This window comes from Ischnura elegans, chromosome 4 (assembly GCF_921293095.1).
Source record: "Ischnura elegans chromosome 4, ioIscEleg1.1, whole genome shotgun sequence".
NCBI lineage: Eukaryota > Metazoa > Arthropoda > Insecta > Odonata > Coenagrionidae > Ischnura > Ischnura elegans.
The window spans coordinates 6632045-6658434 of record NC_060249.1 but is presented as its reverse complement, the minus strand read 5'-3'; the positions used below and the strand labels follow the sequence as shown (position 1 = coordinate 6658434).

The window sequence follows — 26390 nt, the reverse complement described above, 5'->3', positions numbered from 1 at the left end:
ACATTTTTCAGTCATGCTAATGTGATAGAGAACAAATATTAACAGTATCATCACCGATATACCGTAAAAATCCCATTTATCAAGCACGAAAGCTAAAGACAAATATTTAATAGTCTTCTACTTTTAAGGTTAAACCTGCATTGAACTTTTCTCATTTCAAAAATAATGAGCACGTATTAGCTTTGATTTCAATCTTTTTACCAAAATGAGAATTTTTAATAAATAAAGAACCGGGTTGCGGTAACAGCCTTAAGATGTTCCCATCAATTGGCCCTCATGAGGGGGAGCCAGCTGGCATCTCTGATATCCAAATAGTGCACTCTGTCTCTTTTTTTAGATTCCTCGCCGTCTTTGTCATAATATGATATAATATTTAAAAAAAATAACAGTGAAAATCAATAAAATATTTATAATAACCTAGCATATAAATTGTTCACCTTAGAAAAGAGTTTTTCGTTCAAAGTTGCTTTTTTTAAGTTAATAAATTAATAATAGTTTAAAAATAATATAATTATAATTTTTATGATTGTTTCAAAATATTTAAGGTGAAGACTATTTTATATAATTTTTTGCTGATTTGTACACTGTAACGACGAGCATTTCTGATGTATGTGGCCTTCCATTGTCCAAAGCGACTAGCTACAAAATTAAATTGATGGGAAGATCTTTGATAATTGCGGTCCATCGGATCGCAGTAACTACATTTGGAATTAACAGGTGTGTTTGAGCTGGCTGCCATCTCTGTTATCCGAAGAGTCTCCTTTGGCTCGCCTCCGTTGCTTTGAAGATTGAGCGGTCGCCTAGTTAGCGATGCCTCCGTGATTAATTCGGACTTCCCCCGTGGCATTCATTCCACCTGCTGGGCCTCGCTCCGTCCCCTTCACTTGTTCTCCCGTCATTCATCTCTCCGCGCCCTCTGCTTTACCCCGCGCGAACACAGCTGCGCACCGTTACCCGGCGCGCAGCATTTACTGCGCATGCATCCCTTCCCTGGCGCGCGGCAAATAGGTATCTGTCAGGTCTCGTGCTATCTGCTTCGGCAACCCAATCTGCTTCCAAGCCGCACAAAGGTCCAGAATACTGATTAAACGTGCGGCGCGGATTGAAACCGAAATAGATTATGCATAGGTTTTCACGGTCGCTGATTCTAATTTATACTATGGAATTAAGGTACGGTAGTCATCGTAAGCCCGACTTATATTGCTCAGGAGAATATGTTGAGAACGATGCATATTGTGTTTCCAGCGGAATATAAACCAGTTCCACCCCAAAAACTCGTAGCATTGTTTGACACCGCCACTCATTATCATATTTTGTACGTCATTTTACGTCCATTTCAGCCTCATCTCTTTTCTCCGAGACTACACCCAGAAAATCAACAAATGAAATTCATATTTTGTAAAAATAAGTTTTTCATTCATATTATCATACGTTATATCAGCAACAATATTATCTTACGTCTGAAATGACTCTAGAAAAATTGATGAACGGATGAGAAATATCCTGAAGTTGACCATGTGCAGTTTTATATTGGCCTTGAACACAGGAGAACATATTTATATGATTGCTCATTGTACTGCAAACGAGTTAAAAATAACCTCCAACAAACGACGCTGGACGACATATAGCTCGTGCGATTTAACACCAGGGGTCAGAATTCCTTACCCTTTGCGATTTCTTCTGTATTCTTTTCCACACTCCCTCACCAAAAACATAATTTCACCTCATTCTTCTGTACCTTTGACGATCTAGTCAGAACTAAAACGTATCACACAATTCAAAATATTAAAGAAATTTTGTATTACAATAAAGATCTGCCATTTTTTAGCATTTAGCACATAAACCGGTTTAGGCGCTGTTTAAATTATTTTATCTCTGCAAGTGTTTAATTTATTTCTGATACTTCTACTTCTTCAAGGTGAATAATTAATATATTTTTCATTTTTTATGTTTTGAAAAAAAAGCCTTTCCATTATTTTTTAAAATTAATTCTTGTCGAAAATAATAGGCGAAGAAGGACGGATAGTGATTGTGAGTCTGATAATATCCAATTCCTTTTTAGTCTATTTCCTACGATAAATTTTCCAGGATGGTGAATAATATGCTAGAAGTATTTGTTAAGCCACACAAAAGCAGAAGTGGACCAACATTAGTAGCACTATAATTTTATGTCTTTTTCCTGTACATAATTTACTTTTGCGCTATCTTTTCCTCCAGGTTAGACGGAGCAAATTATTAACACATTCGAGTTAGATATGAAATAAGTTTCGTATGAACGTGATATGATAGCAAATTTTACCTCTGTATTATTCTGCAAATATGTGCAATTTTTTCGTAACATTTAATTACGACTAGAGGACCCTGTTAACTTCGCATCTATCTTTGTATATATACATAAATAAATTGCAGTTAGTTCTTCGAGCCAAAACCCAAAAACGGCTAAACTGATTTGGATAATTTTGGTAATAAGACATCTGTTAAAAAAAATTCAAGCGAAGTCAAAAAAAAATTATGCTTGTCCCGTGTTTCAACCACGTTTATCTCATCAATGAGTGACACGTAATTATGTCCACAATTTTTTCGGTCAGTATCGTTTGTAGCATATCACTATTAAATGCGGTTATTAAATAAAGCTACCTAACAATTCAAATAAATACAATATCTTCTGGGAGCCCCAATTTTAAGATCGGAATTTGATGCGGCTGTAAGAGACCTCAGGATAAATAAAGCGTCTGGCATTGATGACATTCCTGCAGAACTAATTAAAAATTCAGGAGAGAAGACGTTGAACCAGCTATACAAAATCATTAGTGAAATGTATACGACAGGTGAGATACCAAAGGATTTCGAGAGGAACATTATAATCCCTATTCCTAAGAACAAAAGAGCGGAGAACTGCGAAGATTTTAGGACTATAAGCCTTACTACACATGCGTCAAAGATACTGACAAGGATCATCTATAGAAGAATAGAACGAAAAGCAGAAGAGTACTTGGATGAGGACCAATTTGGATTCAGAAAAAACAAAGGCACAAGGGAAGCAATATTGGCCCTAAGACTGCTCATAGAGAAGAGAATGGAAAAGAACAAGCCAACATTCGTTGCGTTTGTGGACTTAGAGAAAGCATTTGACAACGTGGATTGGAGCACAATGCTTGGAATCCTAAAGGAAATTGGGGTTCTTTATAATGACAGAAGAATCATCCAAAGTTTATACAAAAACCAAGTAGCCGTGATAAAATCAGGGCCCAGCTGTGAAGAAGCAAGAATTAAGAAAGGAGTGCGACAAGGCTGTACATTGTCACCCGTAATTTTCAACGTTTACATTGAGAAAGCCATTAATGAAATCAAAGAAAAGGAATTGGGAGTGAATATCCATGGAGAAAAAATTAGCATGCTAAGATTTGCCGATGACATAGCCGTTAAAGCAGAAACAGAGAGGGATTTGAAAAATATTCTGGTTAATATGGATAGGGTAATGAGTAGATATCAACTGAAAATAAGCACGAAGAAAACCAAGATCTTAGTATGCAGCAGAAGAGAAGAAGTCAAGACCAACATTAAAATAGGGAGGCAAAAACTGATAGAGGTGGATGAATTCTGTTATTTGGGAAGCAAGATAACTAGTGACGGGAGAAGCAAGAAAGAAATTATCAGCGGAATAGCCCAGGCGAAGAGAGCATTCCACCAAAAGAGAGACCTGCTTACAGCGGGAAACTTAAATATGGAAGTAAAGAAACAATTTATAAGAACCTACAACCGGAGTATGCTCCTATACGGAAGTGAGGCTTGGACAATGACAGCAGCAGAGAAGGCAAGGATAGAGGCCTTTGAAATGTGGTGCTACAGAAGAATGATGAAAATCAAATGGATCGACCGAGTTAGTAACGAGGAAGTCCTAAGAAGGGTAGGAGAGAAGAGAAGCCTCATGAAAACCTTAATAAGAAGACGGAACAACCTTATGGGCCACATCTTGAGACATGATGGCCTGATGAAGACAATCGTCGAAGGACAAGTGGAAGGCAAGAATGGAAAAGGAAGACCTCGAACAAAATATATGGAACAAGTAAAGAGAGATGTGAAAGAGAAGAAATACGTAGGTGTGAAAAGATTAGCTGATAGGAGAACTGAGAGGAGAACTGTGTCAAACCAATCCTAGGATTGTTGACCAGTGATGATGATGATGATAATATCTTCATCTACATCAAATTCAACACAGTTACAATAGAGTTCATCAATTTATTTGATTCAGATAAAGTATATTTTTTTCGGTGTTTAAATATATAAATATGACGAAGTCATTTGAAAACAACTATCATATTTTTAATCTTGGCCTATTAGGGTTTGGAATCATTTCCCATTCCAGAAACAAATGAATGTAATGGATCTGGTGGTGGCACCAATTGTGACAACTGTACTTTTCCACCAGCACAACATAATCTACTAAATTCACCGCTGTATCTCAGCGCCTCACAATGTTGACAAATGATTTTCATTTCCACTTCTTCTACTAATGTATAGACGCAAAATCCTTCAACCCGATCGTGGTTGAATGATACTCGTTCCAGTATCACAGGAGCACTGCGTTTTAATCGTTTAATTTCGTTATGTCGTGCTCGCTGTTGTTGTGTTTAATGTTCACGAACTCGTTGCATTCTAAGCCTATCCTCTTCATTTTAAGTCACTCTATGACGAAATTCTGCCATTCCAATATGACTATTATTATTATTATTATCCCTCTCTAGTCATCAGTATGGTTAGCACGTAAGGTAGCTCGTCGCTCGTCACCATCTCCCAAGCATTGAAAATAATCAAAAAGAGAGAAGAAAGTTCCCGCGCACTTATCGGTAAATAGTGTCGCTATATCAAATAACGTGCACGAATGACTGGCTTAACATAAACAATAAACCTTTAATGGCGTAATTAGCCTAAAGTGAGTAAAAAATGTTTTCACGAATTAACCGGGGATTAATCAAGTTATTATTATTATTATTTCGAAGTTTGAGTTAATTCCATGAATTCACGTCCGAAACAACGGAATATCTGAAAAATATTGTGCATTCCAAAATATTTTCCATTTTTTCAATTGCAATAACCTTCACCGGCCACAATTTCCAGCGACGTTCTTTTGCGCAAACCATTGCCTTGTTTTAAACTTATATTCACGAAAAGTCTCGTCTTTGCTGCGCGAGGCTGCTTCAGATTTAGACTTCACTACGCAGTTTTAAAATTCGACGCAGGCTTCCCCAAAATAACATCTCTGGGTGCATTTATAAAGTTTCGTTAACATTTTCGAACCATTATATCTTATATTATATGGCTTCCAAATTTTATATCCAAATTTTATCTCTTCTTTACGGCAAGAATCTGCATACTATCCATTAATTTTCATTTTATTTTACTATGTATTTATTTTTTTCTTTTCTACGGAAGTAAAGCTCGAAAAATAAATATTTTTTGAAGGAATATATTCATAAAAAATTTGCCCATCTGCTGGTCTCGAGCAGCCTGCTGTTACTTTCCATAATTTTTTCCAGAATGATGGAGAAAAAATTAGTTTTTTTTATATTTGTTAGTAATGTTTTCCTCTTTCTCTGACTCAACAAGTCATCCATTCAAGTCGATGTATAATGTTGCAAATTCTACCGTGTATTATTCTGCAAACACGTACTAATGAGAATAACATATTCCCAACTGTTATGATTCAGCTGATAGCAAATAGCCTATTTATTCATTATGTCCGGCAACATTTGGTTAGGTCACCCTCGATATTATGCTGCAAAGGGACCCCGCACAAGTCCAGCACCTAGAGGGTAATAAGACGAAAAACAGCAGGTGGCGCATTCTTTTTCGCATCATATCGCAACTCCCTCCTCCTCTGCACCCAGCTCACGCCGCGCCGCCTGCGAAGGGACCCCCGTCGACCCCTGGGCCCTGGAGCCTAAATCCGCGCCCACTCAATGGATGTATTCGCAACGTGTCCCGGCATGCGGAACGCGCGCCGCTGCGTCCTTGTTTCCCTTCCCCACGCCACGCGAAAAAAATAAACAGCTAGTAGACGCAGCAGCGGCAGAATACCAATGTGGATAATTTTATGGCACATTATACTTGCGTTATGGAAAACAGATATAAGTTCACGGATGACAATGGCTGCCTCTGTTTTCGGGGTACTTATGAAAGACCTCCATGATAAAATAGACGTTTTTCTCATCTTTTCCGGATTAAAGGCACATTTACAGCGTTCTCACCACCATTCCATGACTCAAAGCCGCTGTTTAACCTTATCTCTCACTACGTTTTTACATGTTCATCGCATCGACATATTTTTTTTCGCAATTCATATTGCACTTGTCATAAAAATATACCTTCAGAGAAACATAGAAAACATATTTTTTTGTCGTCGTTTTGAATTATTTACAATTTTTGGTTAGTCTATCCGGAACCAAAAATGCATAAATTTGAGGCTAATTTTCATATATGACCTATACATTTTTTGCAAATGAATTTTCATTATTTTTACACTATGTCGCTGCCATATTGACGGATCACAATATTACAATAATGTGCATAATTCGGAATGCGTCCACGTAAGTTGTTATGCATGCAATAAACAGGGAAACTTGTGAGCGAGCAGTACTACGTGCGCTGTCATCATCTCCACTCTCCGCGCTTCGTCGATGACGCTTTGCTTCAAGTTTTTTTATTCACGGAAATATAACCACTATAATATTTATTAACCACTTCTTCCATTCACACATTCCGGGTTTGATTTATGCATGTGTACACATGTGCATATAAATGTTTGTCCCGTAGTGTCTCTGATTTTTATGAAAATTTCTGCTTGTGTCTATATCTACATTAGACTCAATACTCCGATACCGTTTTGCGAATAGAGTTTATGTCCATTTATGAGTGGCAACTAATTTTATTATTGGAATTGTATATGTCCAGATTAAAAATTAAAAATTGGGGCATTTCTGAGATGGGCTGTTTTAGAAAAGTTAATCAACATTTTTCAAAACATTTAAGTAAACAATAGTGGAAAAGAGGATTTACTGAATATTTTCATATTCACTGTCTTACGCAAAGTCTTTGCTTTAAAATAAGGATTATGGGGTCTACGACTAATAGGTAGTGGAAGAGAATGAATCTTATGATTCAACACACTTTCTTGGCAAAATTTTGAAAACATTTAAATTTTTTTCGCAAATAAATTTCTAGTTTCATTTAGACCCATCCATATATTTTTTCAACAAAATCTGATGAAATGAAAGGGGTTTCGTTTGAATTATTGTTAAGTAGTTTGTGGAATATTATAAAATTCCACATTGAAGCAGTAAATTTATCAAGGGAGAGGTATTTCGCAGCTTTATTGAGGGTGGCAGGCAACAGGGTGTCTCAAGTAGACACGTGTGAAGCCATTGCTCAATGCCTTTGCGTGTGGGCGGACAACCCGAGCGCTAATCGCTCTTCTCTCTCCCGCCTGCACCTCCCTTGAATCCTGCGAGCAATCCGTCTCCCTTAAACGTCAACTCCCCCACCCTACTCCCCCTCCCCCTCCCACCCCCCGAACGAGAAGGGGGGGGGGCGTGTAGCCGGGCGGAACGGCATTCTTAAGACCCCCCTGGAGTCGCATCGCCCAGAATTTAGAGTCAGCGGATCAAGGGTTAGCAGAGGGAGCGTTCTTTTGGCGAAATTAAACGAAGAAAGTGCTTTAAGAATCACCCTCGTGTCGCACCTGCTCGCCTCTTAAATAAGCAGTGCTACCACACCCCCGAATGAATTGCTCTATTTATCACTTCCTCAACCCCTTGCTTACTTCTATGGTTTCTGTTACCATTGCTCTTTTCCACCTCTTAAAAATAAATTGCGGTTTTACTCATTATTTTAATTAAACTTATCCTGCGATCAATGATTTGAGCTCTGGATCGAAATAAATGTTATGCATTCACTAGAAAATTTAGTGATTTAAGAGACGTTTAGGAGACAGTATTAGCGCTAGTAAGAGGACCCTTTTACTTCCCATTTATTTAACTTAAAATGTACTTCTTTTCATGGTTTAAATGACTTTTTAAATTGCCTTGATGCATATAAAACAATACCGTGCTCATTGATGTGAAAAATTATCCGAATTTTTTATACGTTTAATTTCAAACGAATGAGCTCGGGTAACCTTCACCATTAAATCAAATCACACACAGAGGATGTTTTCCTCGGAAGGGGTTTTGAAAAGGACTCGGTTTTGATTTCGGTCATCTCTTCTCGGTTTTCCACCACTGTAGAGTGCTTCTGCCATTCTATTGCATGTCCTATATACCATTGTAGAATAGTATCCTCAATGTTATTCTGCATCGGTAGTAAACTTGCTTGTCCACTTCAAGAATTATCAACATTCAAGGAATGTTAATAAGTTCGAGGATGACTTTTTGACAGTCAACTGGCAAGGAGAATGGTAATAAAAGAACATCAAAACTTTCTTTCGTACTTGCGACATTCGAAACAAAATTTCAGACCACCCCATCGGCTCAGTTATTTTGTTTCCGCGACAGTTGAATTCCAACCCAAACCACAATAGGCAGGTGAATTAAATTCTGAAGCCTTGGAAAGAGCTTAGCTTTAAAAAGGAACTACCACTGTCACGTCATCCCTTCACAGTATCTTGGTTACATTGAGAGATTCGGCTTCACCATGCTGCGAGCTACTTCGTCGGTGCTATTCTGAAAATTTAGTAATTTCATCTTGTTCTGCTTCAACAGTTTGCAGCTATCGATAAAAACAAAGAACTACATGAAATAGACAACTTTGTACGCCCTTCACGCGCAGGGTGCTAAGTTCTTATCTTACATTCGCCATGAAGTACTCAGTCAGCATAGCCTGGATCCGATAAACTGGATCTCCTAGTTGCCCGTCAACGCCTTTTAGTGTAAATCCAATGGTGTGACTGGTAACATACACGTACATGTCCGGCAACACTACTTACTCAGAAACATATGGGCTACGGTTCACCGTAGACACGTAGATATTAATTCGGAGGGCTTGGGCTCCAATCCCGGTGAAGGCCAGTGATTACTCCTCGGAGAAAATGTTTTAAATGATTTTCACTTGCGGGTAACTCCATAAAGGTACATCCGGGTTCGATCCTCAGCAAATCAAAATGATTATTTTTGTGAGACTTCTACCCTTGGCGGCAAATGGAGGAAACTTTGAGCAGTTTGAATTACTTGTATATGTATCAAAACCATTTTATATTCGTTGTCCAGAAAATAAGATAGAATTCAATGATTTCCACTCACTTGTCACTTTCCTCACCTCCACTCACTTGTCACCTCACTCTCCTTGTCAAGGAAGCCATTCAGATCCGCATCAACCGCAACAACTTCAACAGGGACACTGGTTTCCAAATCAGCAATGCTTGGAGACCAATAATGAAGTCTATTATATACGACAAAAATGGCGGGAAAACCTCAACAAGCGTGAACCAAACAGGTTACACCTGAACTCGGATGGAGTGTATATATACTGAAATAATTTTTAAAGAACGGCATTCGGAAGATCCCCTGAGGATGATCAGCAAGTCGCGGATCGAAACGTCGGGAGACATGGACGACATCAACCGGTGGAAAACCCGAGAAACTTTTCTGCAACTGATACGCCGGGAAAACCTGAGATCATACATTTCCACTCACTACTTGCAGAAGATCGTAAAATCTCAATTTAACATGACTCCCGCTTCATTTACTCCTCTGGCTGATAATAATCTCTTGAAAATATTATCATCCTTTCCCTCGAAGACCCCACGCATCCGCCTTTTTTGCTGCGACAGCAATATCTGCTTGAACCGCCCCCTGAGAGCTGACGCTTTCCCTTTTCGCCCGGGCTGCATGTAATCAACTCAACATATGTATGTAGCTTGGACGCATATTAGTGCTGACGATGTTTATTTCGCTGCGCACAAGTTTTTTCCCTCCATCCTTTCGAGGTCAAAAATAATGCAGGCGCTTTAAAATATGTGCTGTCCGGTCTGACCCTTTCATTGTTCCACGTCGGCGGACTGACGGCCTTATCAGGACGATGAGCGCGCGTGTTGATGAATCGCCCTTTGGCCCCTGCTGAAGGGCCCCTGCAGAAAAAGGGCACGCGTGCAAGGATAAAAAAAAGACGGGATCCGTCGACCGAGTCATTAGCCCAGAAACATTGCTGTGCTCTCCCCTTACCCCTCCACTATTATTACGTCATCCGCGTCCACGCATGCGCGAAAGTGTGTCCAGCACCTAGCGCTTCTATGCTCCTCCACTTGGGCCACCGACTCAGCAGAGCTAATCGCCAGCACTTCAACTTAGCTCGTTAACTCGCGCTCAGATTTCACGAGCCTACTCCTCATCATGGGTGAAAAGTCATTTTCCTTCACCGGGAGTCAAATCCGGGTCCCCCAAATTCACGCCAATGCTCTCCCACCGAAAAAGACAAGGCATATCTGCCGCTCGATCGGTATTTTTTTTTGGTGACGGATTACTCGCGTAGAGCACGAGCTGTCGTCATGAAATTTTCCGATCATATGAAGTAGATCTTGATCAACACTTGTCTGTTTCTCAAATTTTAATCATTTCTTCACACGTACCTTTATTACACTTATGATTTAGGAAAATGCTGACAAATGTTAACTCCTCATACTCTGAAAATTGGAAATGATCGCGTTGGTTTTGATTGGATATTAGGTCGCCAAGACAGAACAAGTATGGCCGCTGGACAGTTATGTCTGCTGCTTCGTAAGTTATCAAGGTAACACATTTTTCCTTGAAGTCCTACTGCCTTAAGAAGGCATGATATAACAACTCCAGGCACAACGCCACAAGACAACTTATTTGTCCCCTTAAAGCCTCAGTCCCGAGACAGAAGTCAGAACTTAGAAATCTAGAACGTTCACTATAGATATGTATTTATTCGGAACATCAAGGCTAGAAAACCGGTCAAGGCACATTATTTTTCTAGTGAAATTTTGAAAATAATTTTGACGAACGGATGACTCCGTAATATTACTTTTATGTGGATATTTCCTTCAATGAGCCTCGATTTTAGATATGAGGACGAGCTGAGTAATATTTATTGACCAACTCTCTTGAATCATACTCGCTATTTTCTCCTGCTTCACGTGCACTGTATTCCAATGGGGTCATGGTACCGGAACGCGCCGAAACGCTATTCAGGCACTGGCTATCAAAAGAAATGTTAGTCAAGTAACAATTTTATCAATTTTGTTTCCTCAAATTTCCAATGTATGCATTGTTAACCAAAATATAAAAAAATTGTAATAAAATTTAAATAATAACTTGAAATAAATAAGCTCTTATAAAAAATTTTTTTTTTAAACCAGCCTTTATATTTAGATTACAGGGGATGAGCAACGTTTATATATGACACAAAGCAAAAAAACTCAGTGACCCCGAAAAACCAAAAGTGACGTATTAAAAAAGTCACTATATTTATTACTACGAATCTGCAGGCGCTCGAAGGGAAGAAAATTTTTTTGACGATTTTCGAAAAAAATCTAAGTGCCGAAAAATTTCAGTCCAGAGTCCGGACCTGGGACGACGGAATTCGGACGAAATTTTTCCAAGTCCGAAGCCGGACCCGAGACGACGGAGGGACTTTGAAAAATTTTCGAAAGCGGGGGTCTCGCCGAGTAAAGCAAGACGAATCCCCCAAGCTAGGGCTGAGTCGATGGGAAATTTTATGGTGGATAACTTTTACTGTGGTCGCAAAACACGAAAATCGACCATTTGGAACTTCTTTGATCAAAAACATGTTTTGGGGGGCTATAGGTTGACTGGGGGGTGGTTAAAGGGGGGTTGGAGAGAAAAAGTTATATTTTCATGTATTGTCATCGGAAATGAAGAAGTGTGCAAAATTTCAGCGTTTTTGCTTCACAGGAAGTGAGTCAAATTTCAGTTACAAGATTTGTACCAGACAAACAGACAGGTTGGTGAGTTGATATAAAGACTGTAAAAACCACACAGATTAATATTTCACTTCTAAAAACAGTTAAGGGAAGTGCGTTCCGGCACTGCCAATTTTGTCATGACGTCCTCCGTGTATTTCAACTTCAGTGAGTTAGAGCGATGTTTGGCTTCTGCACGAGCCACCAAGATTTAATTTACATAATCCCGGATCGCGCGACGCTCCATTGGCTAATTCCAACGAAAGCGTTAGTTTTCACGCCCTTTCTTTCTATTGTAAATTTCATTTCCTCCATGCGAGGAATCACTAGTGCATCTGATTTTAAACATAAACTACTATCATTTTTTTCATTTCCTAACTTTTAAAATTTCCTATTCTACGTCCCAGAGCGAGAGGTTTCCATGTTTGCCGCTCCTCTTTACAATATTTTGCAGCCACATGAAGCGATTTTGTTTACGTTTGCTCGAATACGTATTCACTACAATGCGTACCATTATCATCGCACGAATGACAAGTATTAACATGCAAAATGCACAAGCCAAGCTAATGAACGTTCCTACCAGCTCTTATCTCTGTACTCTTTCTCTCCAGCTTCCAAAAAAGCGCGCTCTTTACCCCATCATCTGGGTATGTGTTTCAAGGCTGCGAGAGAGGGAGTTTGTCCTTCGGAGTCGTTTTCCCTGGCAGGTGGATTCGTCGGTCGGAAAAGGAGCGAGAGAGCATTCTCTCTCTCTCTCTCTCTCTCTCTCCTCTCGGCTCTCATTCAAATCGTCCCTCGGAGGCCATTATCCCGGGCGACTGGCATCGCTTTGCTTCGCCCATCCTGCTTCGCTTCCTTTCCTGCTCCAAGCGCCTCTTTCCAAACAGTCCGCCCGCCCGCCCGTGCCTCTTGTGAAGGGAGATGGAGTAGGTGAGGGTGGAAGATTATACTAAAGACACCCACCAGTTCCTCCCTTCAACCTTTTCAAAGGTATACTTTCCGGCAATAACTCTCTTTACCCACACCCTTGGATACGGAGCGATGAATACATTATAGTTATATTTTCAGTCGCTCCGACATGCATTTTTCGTGACGCAGAACTTAAAACTTACACAATAATCTGTAAATCTTTTGTACATTTGATTTGTAAGAGGAGTATTTTTAATCGTATAATTGGGAGGTGAAAGGATTCTCTGAATGAGAACGGTATTTTTGCCTAAACGTTACTTAAATCGCTAAATTTTCAAGCGAATTAAATTGAGTGGGATGAGTGATGAGTCCACTTACGAATATATTTCAAGGACTTCCAACGGGGCAATGCTGTTCACCTATGATTCTATCGTTTTTGAGAGACTGCTTTTTTCGTTTGATAGGATTGCCATCTCTGAATTTAATTGGTAGATAATTAATAATAATAATAACAAGTGTGAGGGACATTTGCCACTCCTTATTACTCTTTCCAAACCGACCGCAGAGGCCCTTGAGAGGGGGGTTGGGTGAATTAGGGGCTAGGGGTGGGGAAGGAAGAGAATCCTTACAAATGCCTCCACCCCTCCCAGAGTCTTCCATTCAACCCATGTGACGCTCTTCTTGGGATCGCTATCTTCACCACCATCCCCTCATCCCCAGTCAATCTTTCTCTCTTTCTCTCGCTCTCTCTCTACACCCACAAGTACAGGGGGTATTAAAAAATGGACCATTTCACCAATTTATTTGTCTTCGAGCTGTTCGCGACGTAAATGCCATGGCGCTCAGCGGAGCGTTTGGCCCATATAACCTGGTCTGAAGTAGGTCACTTAAAAGGAGCATAATCAGCTTTGTTTCCCTTAAAATGTATTTTTACAAAAGATAAAACTTTCAAACACTAGCAAAGATGTCGAATTGAATGTGAGAAAGAGCGCTCAAAGTGTCTGCTCGGCAACCAAAAGATGTGACCAACATCGAAACCCCCAACATTCGCATTGTTACAGAAAGTGGAAAAAATATCTGAAATATTAAAAAATAATTCTTTTTAATTCTTGTAACTACTTAACATTCCACGACAGTCACAAAGCATTGTCGTCCTTTTCCTGCCCTCATGTCTCTTTGTTTCCATTTCAATTCTCGTCTCCCATTCCTCTTGATTCCATTGCTCTCTTTATTCCCTCTATTCTCCAGTTCCTCCATATACTAGAATTTCTGGAGGTCTCCAACCCGATATTTGTTTAGGCCATCTACTGTCATCAATCCTATTAATATGAAAGAGTACCTACTTTCATTCTAACTCTAATTCTTTTCCACCATCTTCATTTCTCTATCATTTCTTACGTTAGCATGCTTAATATTTCTGCAGCTCCTTCTCACGAAATCTCTCTCAGTCATCAACAACCTATTTCCATTCATTTTGTTACTGTTCCATACCTTTGCTCTATATATTACCACTTTCTACTATTTTTTTTTTGTTTTATATATTCTGAATTTTGTTTTTCTGCAAATTTTTCGGTTCAATAAAATAAAAGTTAGAGCTTCTGTGTCATGTATTCGAATAGTAATTCTGTTTTTGATCTCTTAGTAATTATTTCCGCTTCTATAAAAAAAAACTCCATTGATGTGGTTGCTCCCTCCACGCAATCATTTTTCAGTGATATTTTGTAACTCACAATAATAAATAATTTTGTCTTTGCCTGTATCTGCTAATAGAGATCCCATACTGCTCTTACGTATATAAGGCTCCTTTAGATTCCTCCCCGTGTACCTTAGGCCATCCGCGTCTTTTAAAATCAGACTTCAGTCACCTGCATAGAATAACGAATGCAAAATATTTTCTCTCACTCGTCCCTCTTAAACCTTTCCTTTTTCCACTCTCGATATACGTTTAGAAATGCGTGCCTCAGTTAAGGTAGAATCAATTTCGAAGTGCTGCATCACATCCCACAATTTCTGTAAGGGTGCACACAGCTCCTTTGTGAGAGAGGGGATAATTATTAGCGTTAAAAAATCCAATTGCATTATCATAACGTTACAGCTGGTGGTGGTGGTATAAATAAATATAGAAAAACATCTTTCAAATATTCTCGGATTTAGTTTATTTCAGAAAACTGGGATGGTCTATCCTAAATCCATGTCATATTCTTACACATAGATTTGAGTAATGTTTGAATTCCCAATATAATGTTCATTTTGTTGCAATAATACGGACGATGTGATCTTCAAACTATTCTCAACAAACAGCAAGGCTATAAAAATGAAGTTTCTCACTTAAATTTTTTTTACAGCATTGCATTTTAGAGTCTAAAGAATGAAACAACTAAAGACTGGAGACTATTGATGTTAGTGTTCCTCGAAGCTTAGGTGGGCTACTTTACTGTTTAGTTTATCGTTCTCCAAAACATGGAAATTTGGGGAATCCAGCCCGATTCCAATATGAAATAATTGATCAAAATATTCTTCTTACTCTTTTCACATATATTTGGGTGTAATTTTTGTTTCTGGGCAAAATAAAATACGCATTAGAAGTTACTTTTGAAGGCAATAGGTACCTATTTGTTGGCAAGAAATTAGCTTGAATGCCCAATGTACCTTTTCATAGAACAGTGGACATTTTTTCACCTCCCAAGCGTAAATCCCAACTGTGGCCTGAGATCCCTCCGCTGGTCTACCCCGATGCATTTTCGATGTAATCCTTTGAGCTATTCAGCACTGTAATGGGATTAATGTCTATAATCCAACAGCGGGCGAGCGGATAAATAATACAAGAGGCAATAAACGTGCCATTAAATGTTTTAATCATATCAGTATTCCACTTAAATTGGAATTAAATATCACATAAAAGATTCGTTCTTTTGTAATAGTGGTTGAATTTTTTGACTATATTTTAGTCGCTAGCCTAATTTTTCCGACAATTCTTTAAGTTACAAGCATTAATTTGCCATTTTTTTTAGCGTTTTTGGCCAAATTAATTTTTAAGTGGGTCTGGCTTTTCACAAATAATTTTTGAGTGAGTCTCCCCCCTCTCGTGAAGGTTTGCAAGTATCTCTCCTTATCAAACAGCACATTCTTTTTATTTATGTGAGATAATATGAAGATACTGGTCTTTCGGGATTCACTATACGTTTTTCCATTTTGCGCAACGTGACGAAGCCGACTGCAACGCTGCAAAACTGTCTTCCTAGTAAATATGGAACAACGCAGAGAAAAGCCCAGAAGATCTGTATCTCCACATATTCATACCTGGAAGACAGAATAAGGGTTGATATGGACTTTTATCCACATATTCTGCCTACGCCACCAGGGCAACTGCAAGGGGCGTGAAGGAAAATCTTCTTTAGGATTTTGGACGGGAGCTGAAAACAAACAGCACGAATGAAACAATAGAGTCGGACCCTGAGTGGTTGGATGTCATCCACTGCGTGTTTAAACAGATTTCCAAGCATCGCCACCAGCGCCTCTGACGACAGAGCGATCCCGATTTAACGGAGAGAAGAGCTGTAATTGGGGGTGTCAACCGTAATGCATATTCGTGATGATATAAACGTCCAAATGCATAAAATTGCGATGCTCTTTTTTGAAATTGCAAATAATCCATTGCAAATATTTAGAATAAATAGATCGCTCTCAAATCATCACTGCGAATTCAAACGAATTCGCAAAAAAAAACATCGCTCTCACCTTCAAATAATGGATCTCGCAGTTTTAAATACACTGTCGCAAATATTGAAAGGATCATTAACAAATTTATACTATGTGAAACCGAGTTGCCGATTTCAATGGTATCAGTTTCAAAAAAATTACAGTAACATTTTGACAAAAAATCAGAATAAAAAAACACACCGTTATATTGAATGCAAAGGAAAATTAGAGAGGCTTAAAATGTATTTGATTGTCAAAATGAGCCATCTGGGCTTGGCAGGTATAAGAATAGTGATGGGAAAAAATAGAAAAAGTTATAAAAATATCAGGCCTAACTTTTGCACAGTGGTAAAGCAAACTAAATAATTGAAAGTCATGAAATATGAGTGTAAAATGTTTCTTCGTCTCAAAATAATCACCATAAATACTCTCTTTTGGGTCGAATTTACGCAGCCGGACATTCTAGTGTTCATTATTATTGCCTCGACCGCCTTACCCGATATCGATGCTTCCCTGAGGGACATCGAATCAGGACAACACCATCAACGTATTTTTTTAGGTCTAAGGAATCTTAAAATCAATAGTCGGTTGCTGTATGCAAAACCGCGTGCGTGAAGCCGCGATTGTACCTTTGGTGGTTTCCCTTGTCTCGGTGACACAGCGGCAGCGGCATAAGACGCTGTTGCTCTTGAGACGGAGGGAATCGCCGAAAGCCCTTCAAGTGGCGCAGAGAAGTCTCCCTTGAAAAGAACCCTGCCAATCTCATTGTCCGAGTAAACTTAAAGGTCTCGGGGTCAGTCGTTTGCCTACACCGCCCGTGCTCTCCAAATACATTCCCTATAGCTGCTCCACTTCGAGGTATATTGCTGCAATAGTTTGAGGAGTATTCAACAGAAGCCACGTTACTTTGGAGAAAAGAAAGATGAGTTGCCGTGATGGGTAGATTATAGGTTAGCCACCTTGTGGGTCCGGGTTCAAATTGTGGCGGTGAAGGATTTTATAGAAGAAAACGATTGAAAAGCAGCCAAACCTTTCCCTAAAATAAACCGACTTTAGCACAAAAATCCGTAATTATGGCGTAAAATATGCAAACTGAACAAAATAAATGTATTGTGTACCATGAAGTTCAACTTTATCAAAGAGGAAAAGCTCAAGAAACTACAAGGTAAAATACAAGAAAGAGGACATAACAAGAAGGAAGGCGGCGGCGGAAGAATGTTATTCGGAGACCTCTAAAGCGAGACACGAATCAAAGACTCAATAATTGCTCATCAGCACTCATCATTTTATTTAGTCCTGTTGATGGAAACAGACTCAGTGTTCGAAACGTCGGCAGCCAGTCCTCAGTGACTCGGTAGAAAACCCAAATAGCCACGTTGCTAAAGGTCATAAAAATATTGAAAAAAATTAGATCTAAAAATCCATCATTAGATTTTTGTTTATTCAGAAATAATGACAGTTTGATGGATTAATTAGGACCTCACCTCCGCCCACCGAGTATCAGGGTTTGTATTTATTCAGTATCTGTGTACTCAAAAGGAATTAGAGTTTAGGAGATGTATCTGTAACTGCAAATACTTATCTTTAAATTAAACAGTAAACATCAGTGAAGGGAAACGATCAAATGTGATGATCAGTGAAATGAAGTGATCAAGAAGGAAATAAAATAACATTTAATTAGAAAAAATCGTATGCATATCCAAATATGATTTTATTTACGTTTTATAATTACGGATTTCTATGCTAAAGCTGCCTTATTTAAGGGGAAGGTTTTGCTGATTTTCATTTTTTTTCTTCTATAAAACACGTTCTATTCATCTGGTTACTAAGCCTTTATTTTTAAATTATCATTGCCTTTGTATTTCAATGATTTATTTTTAAATATTTAATTTGAAAAATAGAAGTCTAGCGTTCGATTCAAAATAGCAATCCATTGTTTAATGTTTGGACACTTTCATATTATCCTCCTGAGTGCGTAGACACATCAAAATCAGTCAAGTATCTTAAGTTGTTCGTAATACGGTGGTTTCCTATTATTTTTTTATTGCCTAAATCGAAAGATTATTACTCCTGGAGTACGTATTTCACGCTTTTATATTTTTAAATGACGATATCTATTTTTCGCGATTAAATGAAAAGTGAAAATTTTCAAGCGCGCGAAAACGCGACGCGTAAGTATGAATGCCGGGAAATCTCTCCGTGATAGTTATTTCTGGTTCCCGCTGCCCCCCTGTGAGGTGACCTTGAGGCGAGGCTTAGTGCTGATACGACCCAGGCTGCTAGCGGGTAGCTGAGTACCCTGCTGGCTGGTAGCGCTTGGCTTAAATAAGGATTATTAATACCTTATCAAATGAAGAAAACTTTCCGACCTTAGCCAGTTTTAATAAGTGATTATTAAGACATGTTTCCTTGAGCTCTGCGCCTCATGCATGTGTGGCGCCCTTGGCCGGGCGACTCGACGTATTGGCGCTAGTTGACGCGGAATGCATTGCATAGAACATTCGAGACACCGCAAGGTCGGCGCGAACTTGTATATATACCCCAAAATTGTGAGAATAAAGTTCAGTGTGTTTCCTCAACCGAGCTACGCGTGTCATTCCTCGAGAAATCTTACCTTACCTCCGCACATGCATTGGTAACCTCAGACGACGTATAACTCCTATCTTCTCGTATAGAAACTAGGTCCCTGTGACATAACGTGGAGTGGCATCGCATGGGCGCCAATCTGGCCCTTTTCAAATGAGGATAAAAATGGACCATTGCCATTCGTCTAAACCGGTATTTCTAAAACGAAATAATTTTTATATTATGAATACAGTAATGGTGGGTAACGAATCGCAATCAATGACTTTCGTTTTCTTTGATGAAGGAAACTACCCTATTGATGCTTTGAGGTACACTCTGTGAAGAATTTATCTTCCACTCGCGTATGAATGTGAATGAATTGCACTTGCATCAAAATTCAGATGATAAAATAGTCATGGGAAGACATCGATTTATGCACGCACATCAAAGCAAGCGATATCGAAGGTACATAGATTTTTTGAAAATTTCTCTCAGTAAATAAGTTAACTATAAAATTAGATAATATTCAATATCATTGGAACTTAGGGAATCTATGACAGGTACGTATCAAACGAGCATATTGTACTATACTTCTTTCGGCTGCATTCACTACATTTCTCCCCTTTTTACTAATTATTCCAATCATAAATCAGATCAATCTTAGGAAATTTATGTTATAATCATTTTAAACTGCAACCGACTAGGTTTCACATGGTTCATCATTTTTAATGACTATTTCTGTATGATTTCACAACATTTTAAGAGTTAACTCACGTACAAAACTTCAGTGCGTTAAATAAATGTTCAAACTTTGAATATAAACTCATGTCCTTAACCTATTCGGTAAATGGAATGCGCTCTTTCACTATTTGTTGACGATTAACCATTTTTTTGACTAGTTTGATGATAATAGCATTTTTTATTTCATTACAGAGGATTTGAATTATATTATTGCGCTCTTTTAATATAATGAATACGATTAAGAAAATTCCACGTCTGCCGCATTTAGGGGCAGGTGATTTTTTTTAAATATGAGAACGCTGTTCTGCGTGGCGTGATAAATTCGTCCATTCTTTTTTTTCCCCATGGTTTTTTTATGATGGAAAGCGTAAAGTGCGCTTTTCCAGAACATTTGCCTTGAAACTGTTTCCAGCATATTTATACGATTAAATACGTCCGGCCAGAATATTATCGTAATAAAAACGTTCTCTCTGCAGAAAATCCAGCCACGGGAAAATTGCTGCGATTGCATTTTAATTAATTCTCTTAGTACGTTGGAAATGATTATTTGCTGAACATATTCTATGTATATTGAGAAGGAATATTTACCGAATTCTAATCAGTTTTTTTTGTTTTTGAGGAGTATTACAAGAGTTCTATTAAGTTTTCATTTAATTTCAATCAATTATTTACATTTCGGGGAACAGTGTATGATATAATTGTATTTTACTTTTGTGTTTATTGTAATTATGATTCACAAAGTATATTTCCTCATGCTTAATTCTTCCGGCCAGCAAATTATCGAAAACTATACTTACTAAAGAAAATGTAGCCACAGAAATATGCAGCGACCGCAACCTAAATTATTCTCTAAGAAAGAAGTTAGGCGAATGTATCTAGAAATGATTCGAGTTGCTCTGTTTTTTTTTGGAGTGTTACCAGGATTATAATAATGTGTTGTATTTGTGCTGGAAATAAATGAGGCTCGATTGGCTCGACCGGCACGCCGCCTACCCCGGCTTATCAGCGGCAGTTGTGAGCTCGAGGAGTTGCGACCCTACCTGCCGCCGAGCCAGTCGGACTCGCTGAACTGCAAACCACGTTGTCTTGAGTCATTGAGCGGTACACCACATAATGCTGGATTGATTTCAATTCTGTGGAAATGCACTTAGGAATAAATTAAATTTATCATATTTAAATGTTTATGAGTTTCGTCGTCATAAATCAACAATCCGGATATTGGCTTGACACAGCTCCCTTCTAAACCTATCTCCTAAACTATTTATACTGACGTACTTTTTTCTTCTCTTTGAAATATTTTATAGCTTGTCTTCTTCATGTCATTCTGGAATTTCCTTTTATGTATTCAGCGTTTTTTTTAAGCAGACGGCTTCTTGACAATAATGGCTAAAACAGTTGTGAATTCCTCATACAATATTCACTCACTCTGAAAGAATGTATCGTACTTCAAACAATCCCGTTCACTTTAATTTTCTGGAAATTATCAACATTTATTCCCGTTATTGAAAACATATAAATTGTTTGCCCTATTTTGGCATATAAAATGATGTTGCTGCAATTTCAGAACAATGCTTGAGGTCAGGATAAAAATTATTTTTATGCGATTGTATGAATGCTGTTCTGGAAATTTTTGTCGGATATGTTTTAGGATTTTCTTTCTCTTTCGTTACAGAATTGACTGGAAATGGAAATTAAATGGACAAAACCTGACGGTGGTGACTAGCGTAAGTACAGTTTATTGAATGACTATTCATTCTTCTTGGTATTGAGATTGTTAATAATGTTTAATTTAAATTTTTCCTGCGGCCTTTTTACATGTTAAACTCTTTAATAGTTCCGCTTACTTGTATTAATTTTTTCACGAACTGAATTTCAATGAATTATTAAACATCGATTTTGGCGATCCTCAATTCTCTACGCATATTTGATAATTCATGCGCATCTAGATAAATGGATATGACGACGCATTTCATGCTGATTTGGACTTATTATGCACTTAATGCAACTGCGATGGAAGTCACTATAGTTTGCGAAACTTTGGGAAATATTTAAGAATTGTATGCATAGCAGACCTGCATCTCATTTTTTGTTTTAATAGCCGTCAAATATTAAATTTAGCGCTGAAATTCGTTGAATATCATCTGCTTGACAAATGACCAAAGTATGTACTAAATTTCTACATCAACTATCAAAAATAATTCTGGCAAGCTTGCGGAAAATAGCCAATTTTCAAATTATATGTTCAATTCGGGCAATAAAGATGTCGCGGTCGTAATGATGGGGTGAGATTGAAAATTTCTTTATTTTGAAGATACTTATCTTTATCTTCACTAATAATTTTAAAAATAGTTCTTGTAGAATGGGAAGCGTTTTACATATTTAGGAATTGTTTGAGAAATCATAAATTAGGGTCATTGTGGCACTTTTTTGCTGCCATGAAGTTACTGCAAAAACCAACTTCGTGCACCAGTTGTGCAACCAGCGCCTCGCAACAGTTTCAGAAATTTTCGTATACGGACCGAAAACCTTCAGCCACTATGAACAAATGCACATAACTCAGAAATTATGCGTTTCAGGACCAAGGTTTGTTGGACTTTTTTGTTTTGCTGGGTACTACCACCTCTTAAAGTATTGGGCACTTTTTTCGAACAGCCTGTATGGACGACGGATTTTTCCTTACTGGCATGTGTGATTCTTAGCGTGGAAGTTTATAAAATCTAAGCTGGAACCGATGGACTTTGATGGATGGATGGATGGATGGATGAATTCCCTATTTTTGGAACGCATCTGCGAGTATGGATAGGAAATAATATCAAGTGTTTAGGCATGAAGTGCAGATCGCAGTGTGTTGAAGATCTGTACCTATTTGTCACAGTGCACGCCCAAAAAAACTATCAGCATTTTAAATCGCCTTATTTTTTATCCTAATCTTTTTTGTTACAACTGCTTTAAAAATACTCAACTTAATATGAATTTGTCGTTGAGTTTTAGTTTAGGCTCTCTAATCTGGGTTAGAACTCTAAATTTTAAAAATTTTCTTTTTTTTTAAATCAAATTTGCTTATCCCTACAAAAATATGCAAATAAGCGGTCAGGTCATCTTAGAAAAAGTTATTTAGAAAGGTATATGCTAGGTGATCGTCTCCGTCTATGGACTGGATTTATGCCTGCAGGCGCTTTGCTGGATGCATTCCTGAGCATGCCGTCCAGTTCACCAGGTATGTCACAGGATCAGTGGCGTATGTACATGCATGAGAGATGTCATAGATATAATTCTGAATTAATAGTGAACTTAAAGAGTAGGACGTACACGATTCGAGGGAGAGGAACACCTGTGAGTTGAATGAAATTAGAAAAATCCAGTTGTTCACCTCGCTTCCATAGGTGCGACGCCATTTTGTTAAGCCCTTCCCAGCAGCCCACGCGCGACGGAGTTCTCACGTGTGATAGCCCATAATGAACCTCACCGGAGCGTGAGGGAGGGGGGGGAGGGTGGCGGGGGGTGTTTTCGTCCTATTTCCCCAACGCAACCACCCACGCCCAAGCGAGTGCACCACCAGCAGGGAGAGAAAAAAACAGCGGCGAGGAGTGTGTGCTGAGGGACCTTGGAGTGCGATGCAACGGAGGTGGAGACAAAAAAAACACAATGTGCGATGCTCACTCGCACATGCAACTGCAGCGAACTGTGTGTTTCTAAATACCACCGAGAGAGGGGGAGCGAACATAGTGAACTGGGAGCAAATCATTGCGAAGCTATTAAGTGGACGCTACACTCCCTATCTAGCCATCATATTTTGTCTTTTTAAAGTGACGGACTAATACTTTCAAACGTACAGCTTAGATTTTAAAAGTTCAGGGAATTAGGCAATTTTTTATTTAACTTTTGGCAATATTAAAATTTATTTTCGGCAATTTTTTTAATTAAACTTTTGGCAATATTTGCTAATACCCCAATAAAATAATTAAAATATATTGATGAAATTTTGCATTTGATAAAATCTATACAAAAACAAAACTATACGGGTTCGTGATGCAGTCAAAGATTGATCAGAATCTACTCTATATACCCAAATATTTCAGGGTGAGAGAGTCAGCGATAAGACCAACAACCAACACTTCACCAAATAAGTACTGTCGAGCGGCAGGGATGCGTCCTCTAGAGATCGGTTTTATTGTTAGGTTTCGCCAGTACAATTCGGCAGTCGCTAATTATATTTCGCTTGGTTTGTCCGACGTCGATTTTATTCATTTTTTTGGCAATTGTTAAGTAGTTCGTATAAATAGAATCGACCATTACAGCAATTCCACAAGTGGCATCGCTAACGATAGCAAAATATTTATCAATTTTTTTAATTAATGAGAGAGCAATCGCAGTGCGTTTTTATAGGACTTTGTTTGGAAAAATAGAATCATAGTACCCATTACCAATACTGGGAAAGCTATCAATGGATTGGTAATTCATGTATTTTATATAATTTTTAATTATAAGACGATGTTTCCGAGGAAATAGTTTACGTCACTTTTTCGATAGTGATTAGCATCAATTAATTAAAATAGGTGATGAGTAAACCAGCAGTGTAAGCTAAAAATCCTAATTTCATATCCACCACGCACTGCATAAATGTCACAGCTTTTTACAGAATAAGCAATAATAGTCAGATGGAGAGGATGCAAATAATTTAAGAATTGCAGGAATAAGAGAAACACTTCTTTGAAAGAGCTCAGAATCAAATTAATGGGATTCGTTATGCCACTTCTTCCGAAATTTCAGAGTAATAAAAATAATAATAGTAAATGCCCTTCTTTGAATACACAACTTGGTTGTTATAAGCCATAAGGCTTGTCAGAATGTTCCATTCATACTACGCTGTGGCATATTGCAGGCATAATAATTATTTAGCATTTAAAATTTCAACTTCATAGATAAATTCAAAAACAATATAATGGCACTAAAACTTTTAACGAACAGTTTCGCTAGTTAACTATTGTTTCACTTTCCTTTAAAGTTCGGTCAGGGATTTTAAATTACAAAGTCTTTGGCATACAATTAAACGTATGAGGTACAGCATATTTTAGCAACCTTTCACCATATATTATGAAAATAATACGTTTTCAACAAAGGATTGTTACGTTTAGCTATAGAGTGTGTATTATTATATGGTATTTTTTGCTCTTTTTTGAAATAGTTCTCTATTATAATGAGCAATTTTAGCATTTTTTTCACCGTTAATATATTATATTTTGTACACAGTGATTTAAGGTCAGTAAACAGCAATGGTTGTAACCATTCGTATCAGTAAATTTCAATATCTATTTTCTTCTATTAGTTCTTTACAATTGTGTTTACAGATGTAAACACAATTGTAAGAAACAAATAGAAGAAAAGAAACAATAGTTGCAATATTTCCTGGCTAAAATTTTGTTGTGACTAAAAATCGTATTTTTAATTAAATTTATCAATATGGAGAGGAGAGTTGAAATGATCATCTATATTCACACCAAGGTACATGTTTTTTTGTACTTTAGCAAGTATTGGACAAATTCAAACATCCAAATCGAAGTTATTATTGTGAAAGCAATGGTGGGAAAGCAGTTTTATTTTTACTTCTTTCCTCGCATTATATATTGAGGTAATATACATATTTGATGGTTTTCCATCATTTATAATTAATTTCTTATGATGCCCCAATATATTATGCTTCCGGAATTGATACATTGAGAGTTTAATGTTTTTTTTCATTCCATAGTTCACCCAATTTTAGAAAATAACTCCAACTGCACCGGTGGGTATATTGGCTCAAGATATATTCCGCTGCATATCAATGGAAAATCAAAAATAAAATGTGGAAAGACGGTGATAAATACTTCCACTAACTAAAAATGAGGCATAGAACACGAACCACAATGCATGGTGCGGAAATGGAAATTGTGGCCAAAAAATTAAATATTTTCACCTCGTTCGGGAATCGAACCACGAGCAGATGCTCAGGTTACCAAGCAATCAAAGTTGCTTACATTACCTGTGTTTTCGTGGGATTATTCATGCAACCAATACCGACAAATATATATTCGAAAGGACGTACATGACGTACCTGTGCGGACCGATGCATATATCTACGTAAATCCGTGGTGAGTGAGTATCAATTAGGTGACACACAAAGCGAGTGATGGATGAAGGTTTCGATGGGTTTTTGTCCCACTCGGAATGCAACGCTCGCGCTGAAATGAGAAGCAATATTAAACCAAGTGACCTACATGCATTCGCATGCGAAGTGTGTAGGGATATGGAAATGCATCCTTAAAACACTTGGTAATCCAACGGATGCTGCAATGCAGATGAGTGTCCCCGCTACGCCACGATAGACGATAGATAGAAAGTGATGGAAAATGGAATCGTCCACACATTCCATTATCTTTTCTTATCCCCATTTTCTTTACCTAGTTTCGCATGCAAGTTAATGATGTCAAGAACTCTTGTCGGTCGGGGTCTCAGCTACTCCTACGCCACGAGTGGTTCGTTATTGTTTACGCAATTGTATGGG

At 38.1% G+C, this 26390-nt stretch overlaps 1 long non-coding RNA gene across 1 annotated transcript in view; it reads left to right on the top strand.

The window, feature by feature from the left end:
* Window positions 1–21847, top strand: part of LOC124157030 — a 168990-nt gene extending 147143 nt beyond the window's left edge. Inside the window, exon 3 of the long non-coding RNA XR_006864520.1 lies at window positions 21522–21847. This is a non-coding gene — a long non-coding RNA (uncharacterized LOC124157030). The remainder of the gene's footprint in view (window positions 1–21521) is intronic.
* The last annotated feature ends 4543 nt before the right edge of the window (window positions 21848–26390 follow it).